At 38.9% G+C, this 7,937-nt stretch overlaps 1 long non-coding RNA gene across 2 annotated transcripts in view; it reads left to right on the top strand.

Moving 5' to 3' along the window:
• The first annotated feature begins 7,655 nt into the window (after positions 1-7,655).
• LOC127018705 (uncharacterized) overlaps positions 7,656-7,937 on the top strand; it is a 271,118-nt gene continuing 270,836 nt past the window's right edge. For both annotated transcript variants that reach the window (XR_007766811.1, XR_007766810.1), the window contains exon 1: positions 7,656-7,756. This is a non-coding gene — a long non-coding RNA (uncharacterized LOC127018705). The remainder of the gene's footprint in view (positions 7,757-7,937) is intronic.

Raw genomic sequence — 7,937 nt, 5'->3', positions numbered from 1 at the left:
CAAGGGAAAACTCGGGACAACCTTACGGAGTCAGACACCCTCATCAGTGCCACTGCATAGCCCTCGTAAGGCCGAAGGGGAAGCCCCGCTGGAAAAGCAGCAGGTGGTGAACAGCCTGCCAGCGGGTTTCTGAGCAGCTAGATGTAGGACAACAACCAGCACCCACTGCAGCGCTGTTGGTCTTCGGAGTGCTGAAACACTATGGGCCCATACAGGATATGTGTTTTATGTAGGGAGTGGGGATGAGTAAGGTGACAGTGCATTCATGCATGTATGTAGCTGTATTTTTTTGCTGCAGTCTCTTTGCCAGAGGAGAGAAAGCGACTGCTGTGTGAGGGTGCACAGGGCACTTTGCTGCTTATTAACAGCAGTGATTTCCTTAGGATCAGTTACAAAATAGCATCCTAGAGAACCTACAAACTAGACAATCAAATGTCAGGGAGAAAAACAGACTCTCCCAGGCTACATCAACAGTCAAATAATATATATATCTGAAGTCAGCCACTTGCATGGCCATCTTTTTTCGCTGAGTTCCACTTGACAAATACATCTTTCTAAAGACTGCCTCCAAAAAACAACTACAGTGCTGAACTCCGATTCTATGTTGGGTGCACTGACACACGCTCACTAGGGATTAACAGGAGAGAATTTGGTACTGCAAAGAGCTCGGATGTTTGAACATTAGCTGCCTACTGCCCAGGGGAACTCTGCTAATAAACCATCCCTTGTAAATAAGCAGTCTTTCTGTGTGCAGAAGGTATGCTGTAGTTTATGTACGTTATGAGAAGTAGGTCAGGTTTGAGTGTGTGAAACAACGGTAGTCTGCCTGAGGGAAGATAAGCTTTCCATTTATCCTCTTCATTTTCTTTCAAAGAGCCAAGGTTGGGTCTGGGTTCCACCAAGAACGGCACAAGTCTTTCTGTAGAAATGGTGAAACAATCCCAAATTGATTCCAAATACCTAAGTAGGATCACCCTCTGGTACATAAATCCCATGGAGTTCCTTAGCCTTGACATGTACTGCTGCTTTCTCATGCTATGGGTTGCATGCATGTTCTCTGACCATGCCACAAGTGTAATTTTTACTTTGGTTTCATGAGATGGGCTTTCCTGGCCCTTTCCTTCCCACATGTGGAGGAGTTTCTGCAACAGGAAGAAATGCAAAACTTTGGTGCTATGTTTGCTATTTGAGAGTGGTACCTGTTTCATCTAGAATGACTAGAAAAGCTTTGAAAATAAGTGGAATGTATAGGAGGACATATGTTGTCCAGACTTGCCAACTTTTGATTTCTGAAGAATGTTCCAATATCAAAATATTAGTTGCTGATAACAGATTTTAAGGTCTATCTGTTTCAGGCACTATAGCACAAATTCCCTTTCTCATTTTGAGTAAGGTGCTTAAGTCTTGCTATGATGTAGTTTCATACTTTGTACAGTAAGTAAAGATTCTTCTGTTCCTCACCAAGTTTAGTAGTTTCTGGTACAATCTGCATCCAAAAATATTTTAATAACAAAGCATATTTTTAAAATGATCTCATGGACCAGAGGTAAGAAAACATGCTGTTCTGTAAGCAAACAGCAAGCTGTTTTTACAAGACTTTGTAAAGCAGCCACAGATCCACAACACAAAAGATCCAAATAGTTCAATAAAAGATCTTAATTTTCAGAGTGCTTAGCTAAATGACTGTACCAGCCATTTGTTACACATGTCACTACTTGTATGCTGTAAAAGGATGGAATATTTTGGTTCTACATAGTCTGCATAATACAGGAGAACAATTTCAGATTTTGTTTTTAAGATCAGACTCACAAAGAAGCATGAGGCAATGGAAGGTCTAAGAGGCTAATTGATTAACATGCTGTCATGGTTTAACCCCAGCCAGCAACTAAGCACCACACAGCCACTCGCTCACTCCTCCCCCCTCCCACTGGGATGGGGAGGAGAATCGAAAAAAACAGTAAAACTCGTGGATTGAGATAAGAATAGTTTAGTAACTAAAGTAAAATAAAATAATACTAACAATAATAATAATGAACTAGTAATAATAGTAACAATTGTAATGAGAAGGAATATAACAAAAAAGAGGGGGGAAAAAAAAGAAAAAAAGCAGTGATGCACAATGCAATTGCTCACCACCCACTGACCGACACCTGAGCAGCGATCCACCCCTCCCAGCCAACTCCCCCCAGTTTATATACTGGGCATGATGTTCTATGGTATGGAATAGCCCTTTGGCTAGTTGGGGTCAGCTGCCCTGGCTGTGCTCCCTCCCAGCTTCTTGCACACCTGCTTGCTGGCAGAGCATGGGAAACTGAAAAATCCTTAACTTAAGATAAGCACTACTTAGCAACAACTAAAACATCAGTGTGTTATCAACAGTATTTTCACACTAAATCCAAAACACAGCACTGCACCAGTTACTAAGAAGAAAATTAACTCTATCCCAACCAAAACCAGGGCACATGCATACTTTATTACATTGGGTAAGATTTGTAGTAACTAATGATTTCTTGATCCATCAGAAAATATATAGCAGCACACAATAGTTGGAACTTAACACAGGAGGAATTCAGTCTAGAAATGAACATATTTTGTTTGAGCTGTTGGGACCACTTGCTGCCTTAAGTCAGTCAAGCTCCCACTAACGCCATTGTGATTCCACTGTACGAGGAGCCAGGCCACAATGTTTTCCTCTCCTGTGAAATGTTTTGCATTTGCAGCAAAATTCGTCATATCTTCCAACTTAAAGGAAAAATTATTCCCATTTTGTTGCCTCCTTTCATCGTGATCTGAAAGAATTAGTGGAAATGAAGATTATCTTAAATATTTTATTTGATATACATTATAAAAGCCTGCTTTGTGGTCTGAGTCCATTCAACCATTCATTTAATTAGTTCAAGTCCTTCATTGTTGCAAGTTCACATGATGAATTTTGTATTTTGATCACTTGTTCAGCTAAGAAATAATTAAGCCAGTTCTGAGACTCAGAACCAAAGAAAAAAAACCCCAAAACTTAACACTCACTAAGGCCCAATTCTGTACTAACATATACAGAACTGCCATAAATTTTTGTGCGAGTTCCTTTTTAGCAGAGGCTGCAGGTCCCTATGTGCCTGACTGGTTCTTCAGATAAACACAAAGAGCAGAAAGAACTTCTTGCCAATGATATCTGGTAGATTGAGACCTGAATGTCTGAAAAATGCTGTTAAAAAAATAAACTGCTATGTACTAAATATTGGGGAGAAAAATATGTATAAATTGATCTAAAACATATTGTAGGAATGAATCATATCCAGAACTTTCAGTGTTGAGCAGGCTAATCAATCCTTGTTGAGATTGTACTTCTTTATAAAACACATAATGAGAAGATTTACCCATCTAAGCCTGAAGAACAGTGTTTTATTTCTAGTTTCTAGGAATTTATGCAACTTGGTTCTATTTTACATCCAGCATTAGATTTAGAACTAGCTGAGGCTAGAATTATGAGAAAATATAAGTCAGTACTATCTACAATATTTCATCTAAAAAAGCCTAAGTAATAATAGGAATATCAGGCTTAACATAACTCAGGCTTCTTGATTCTTTTCTACTTTCTTTGTTGTACCTTAAAAATTAAGATTATTAGTTCTTATTAACATTAATCAGCTTTATGAATAATTGAATGAATGACAAGTGAATAATTAAGGTGTTTATGGGTAGTCCAAGAGCCTATTGCACTTTACTAACTATCCTGTTTCACTATGTTATGCATGCATCTTCCACAATTAAGAAATAAGTCAAGTTTAATACATTGTAGTGTTCTTTCCACAAAAATAAAAACCTAGCCATGTATTTCTGCTAAGTGAGAAAGTTAAATGAGTATGAACTTACAAAAGCACAGCCAAAGAACTGCAGTTTGCATCCAAATCAGAACAAGGAGCAGTTTTCAGATCCTTCCTTCTCTGTCTGAAATCACCTGTAGAGCTGTAACTCCTACTCACCTGAGTATTTCTTTTGCATTCAAATAATCCATCCCCTCAGGGAAGAACACTCATTTAGTCCTCTTCATCTCTTCAGCTACCTGTTTTCACAACATTTGTGCTAAAACATTTTAAGCCTCTATTCCTCTGACAAACTTTCTTGAAACTGAGCAATAGGTTTAAAGCTGTCAGAAAGAGCCCAACAAAGACAACAAAAATATTTCTTCTCCTTTCAATAGGCCCCCTCTAACAAAACCTAAACAGAACCAGTGACCTGTTCAAGCCACCCCACCACATCTTTCCTCAAGTCACAGCAGCCTCTAGAGGAGGGTTTTATAAGATAAAACCTAACTTAATTGGTTAAGTCAGCTGGAAACATTCTGGCTAATGGTGAGAGCCACCTGGATAACATTATCTATCAGCTCATATCCCCCGAGGGAAAGGTAGGGTATATATAGTGTTCTTGGGGGACTAGTAAGTGGTTTGTAATTCCTGCTGGAAATGCTGTGAAAAGTAAGTGCTGTTGTGACCTTCTGCATGTTAATTTAGGTATAATTTTTTTTTGCTTATGGGGAAAGTTTGAGGAGAACCTAGGGTGAGGGATGTATGGAGGTGCTAGGCAAATGAGACTGATTACCTGTGTTAGTGTGGTAATAATGAATAAACTGTGGTATTTTTATGTGATCTCACTGATCAGGAGACAGCTTTTCTGGATATATTCAGGGGTGACAGCCTGTTACTGTTTATTTGTGCTAGGAGTTAACCAGAACAGTCTCATTGCTGAGTGCAGCTCTAGTGGCGCAAAGGAAGGCATGAGGCGGTCCTTGAGGCACAAAAACAGCTTAGTGGGAACGTCTGTCCCAGAGGAACCCCTTTTGCAAACAAGGCTTTGGCAGTGAGTGAGTTAATTGCATTCTGTAACCAAACAAGAATTTTAAACTTTTCACTCTCTATTTTCCACATTTTTACCCTTAAAATGTTGACTGCTTCTCCCAGCAAGGTCAGAGATTTCTCCTGAAATGGGTTCCCAAGTCTTAGGTACTATCTTTTCCCTTTCAGGAAAAAGAGGGAAAGGGAAGAAATCAAACAGCTGCCAATAATTTCTTAGTATCTCAAAATGAGAGGGTGGTATGACAAATGGGCAAGCTGCATGCTAGCAAGGTTAGTGGAATAAATGCAGCAAACCCCCATCTTGCTGCATTTCTGGGGTGTTGGACTTGGCTGAATTTAAAATAACATATTATGTGGAGAAAGGCCTGTGCTCAGCAAGAGCTGCTGTCAGCCCTCTCTGTGAGGGAGCACAGAGCCTGAGGAGGCAGTGTGGCTGTGAAGCTGTTACTCAGGGTGAACCTGTAAGTGTACGTGCGCCATTTTGTTGCACCTTTGTCCTTGTTCACTTGCATTTGATTTCCTACACGGCCTGGAAGAGGGGAATTTTGTTTTCTCTGGGACTGGGCTACTGTCACAGGATTGCTGGATATCGAGATGGAAATCCTGGTGAGGGTTAGACATTGCCGAGTGTGAAGAGAAATGCTGTGAAAGCGGTGTGTCAACAATTCTCCTCAGAGAAGGGCCCTCTGCTGGTTGCTCTGAGGGAAACTGGCTTATGGTTACTGTACCACACAATTAGGCATTTAAAAACAAACAACCTAAGACAGAGATGGCAATCATCTGATTTTTCAAGACAAATAATTTTAATCTGTGCTTACATGTGTTTATTATGGTGGAATAACACCTTTTGTGTAGAATTACACAGCTGATTAGAGACATTCATTTACACAAGAGGGTGAGGGAAAAGACAGAATTAGAGGCCTGAGAGGTAGTCGAGGTCAACAGGTGTCTCTCTTATTGCAGGCTTGTTCTTAAATCCTATTACTTGACAAGAACATGACCTTTTTCATTTTCCCCACAGCAAAATTCTTAGAAATTGGAGTCAGGACTTAAAAGAACATCTTGTTTCTTTCTACATTATGCCAAAGTGTTGGATGGTTACAATGAGCCATACATGTTAGAATACCCTCCTTTCTTCATTGTTAGACCAATATTATTTTTACTGTAATAGCAGATAACCAAAGAGTGTATCTATCAAAAATAGTGTTATAGAAATAAATTGCTTTCATGGTATATTGCACTTTATAAATGACATTTCAAGTACTTCAATGACATTTTTTTCTCAAATGATTTTTTTAGCTTTCTTCTGGGTGGAAATAAAGTAGAAGTATTCTTTCAGTTGGAATGAAAACTTGTAAAAAGATGGTGCTGGGTATACACAAGCTTGACTTTGGTCAAGAGTGCATGCCAGGCTAAGATGCACTATAATTAATAGCATTTGTTATTTTTACTTCATTTCTGAAACATGCAATAGGCTCATTTAAAGAGTCTCAAGCAACAAATAGTTAAGACATAGCATTTCTATAAATATAGATGTTTAGTATTATGTCTGTCATTGATGGCAATCATCTGGTTCTGTTCATTAACCCACACTTGAAATGAGAAGTCTATAAATGCACTGGCTTTAAATATGGTTAAATAAGTATTATTATTTTTTTTCCCCAAAAATATTATGTTTAATGTACCTTCTTCGCATCAAATAAGCTCTGGTTTTCTTCACTGAATTTCCCTATTGGAAAGTTTTGTGATGAGTTGTCACATGTGCAGTAAAGTCTGAACCTAGATCACTACAGGAAGATGTTATTCCTTAGTTAATCAGGATCCATTTTAGGAAGGTGTAGTCTCATGGTATCAATACTAATTGCTTTATTAAGCAAAATGCTGTTGGAAAGAACATGTCTTGCTACACAAGTACTAGAATTATTTTTACGTCTACGAACAGCCATTTCTCAACCACACAATTTCTGGAGCTAATTCAAGGGAAGGCATGTGGGAGAAATAACTCCACTGTTGGTAACTTATGGTTGGGCTAATTTATGCTGGTTAGTAACTCACAGCTAAGTGTCTTCCTTAGTACCTAGAGTTACCTACTTCATTTGCAGGGTTTTGTAAATAGAGATTTGCATCTCCTGGGGTTTACTTTATACTGTCCCTTTCTCCATATGGGCTCTTATAAATCCACAAGGCCTTCCAATTAAATATTGTCACAGTATTTCCCCTGCCTTTAAATCTGGGTGACAGTATTTTTTTTTCCTAACTTCTGTCTCTTGAGATGCCCCCTTACCTGTCCTGTCAACTTGTGCCTTTTAGCTAAGTCTTAGAACCCGAAACACCTGCTTAAATTAACTATGCCTTGTGAGATTAAAGAAGTATGTTTTTTCCTTGATTTTAGCTTTTCCTTAGAATGTCTTTTACTTTCTCAGTGCTTACTTTTTTTATGATCCACAGAGCAGGTAGTTGCCTTTACAATCTGCTTTTAGTCCTTTGTCCCCATGAAATGGGAGGAATGAGGATGATGTGGCATTCTGGAAAGGTGTGAGGTTCATATATTGGCCTTTACCATGAAAATAGACTTTATTCATGTATTGTTAGGTGAAATGCATTATTTTGCATTTATTTATATACAAATCTAACTAAGCCTTTTTGAAAGCAAGATTGAGTGTATGCCAGCTTTCCTGGGAGGAGCTGCGCAGCTACCTGACTGTTTTGACAATGGAGCATGTGTCGCACTAACACTTTGTTCATTACTTTCCCTTTCCCCAGGTAATTGTGCAACTAATTGAGGGGGGAAAAAAGGTCTCAGAAGTTTTCAGAGGAGTTTTGGCAATTTTGCTCAAGAGCAGAGTCCTGCACAATGAGCACTGTGAGATCAGGCAAAAGTTGACGTGGAAAAGGATGCTGGAATTGTAAGTATAGGCTGAAGCACTGTTTTAATTGTGTGGTGGGAAAACTGGTAAGTCTCAGCTATCTTATAGCCACTGGTCATGTGCTAGCAATTGACTTCAGAATAAGCAAAGTATGCTCAATGGTTATTTAAAGTACTAGTGAGAGATACTTGTTATGCCTTGTGCAGAGATGTGGTTAGTT

Source organism: Gymnogyps californianus, chromosome 7 (assembly GCF_018139145.2).
Source record: "Gymnogyps californianus isolate 813 chromosome 7, ASM1813914v2, whole genome shotgun sequence".
Lineage (NCBI taxonomy): Eukaryota > Metazoa > Chordata > Aves > Accipitriformes > Cathartidae > Gymnogyps > Gymnogyps californianus.
The sequence above is the reverse complement of the archived record's forward strand: the minus strand, read 5'-3'. Positions and strand labels throughout refer to the sequence as shown.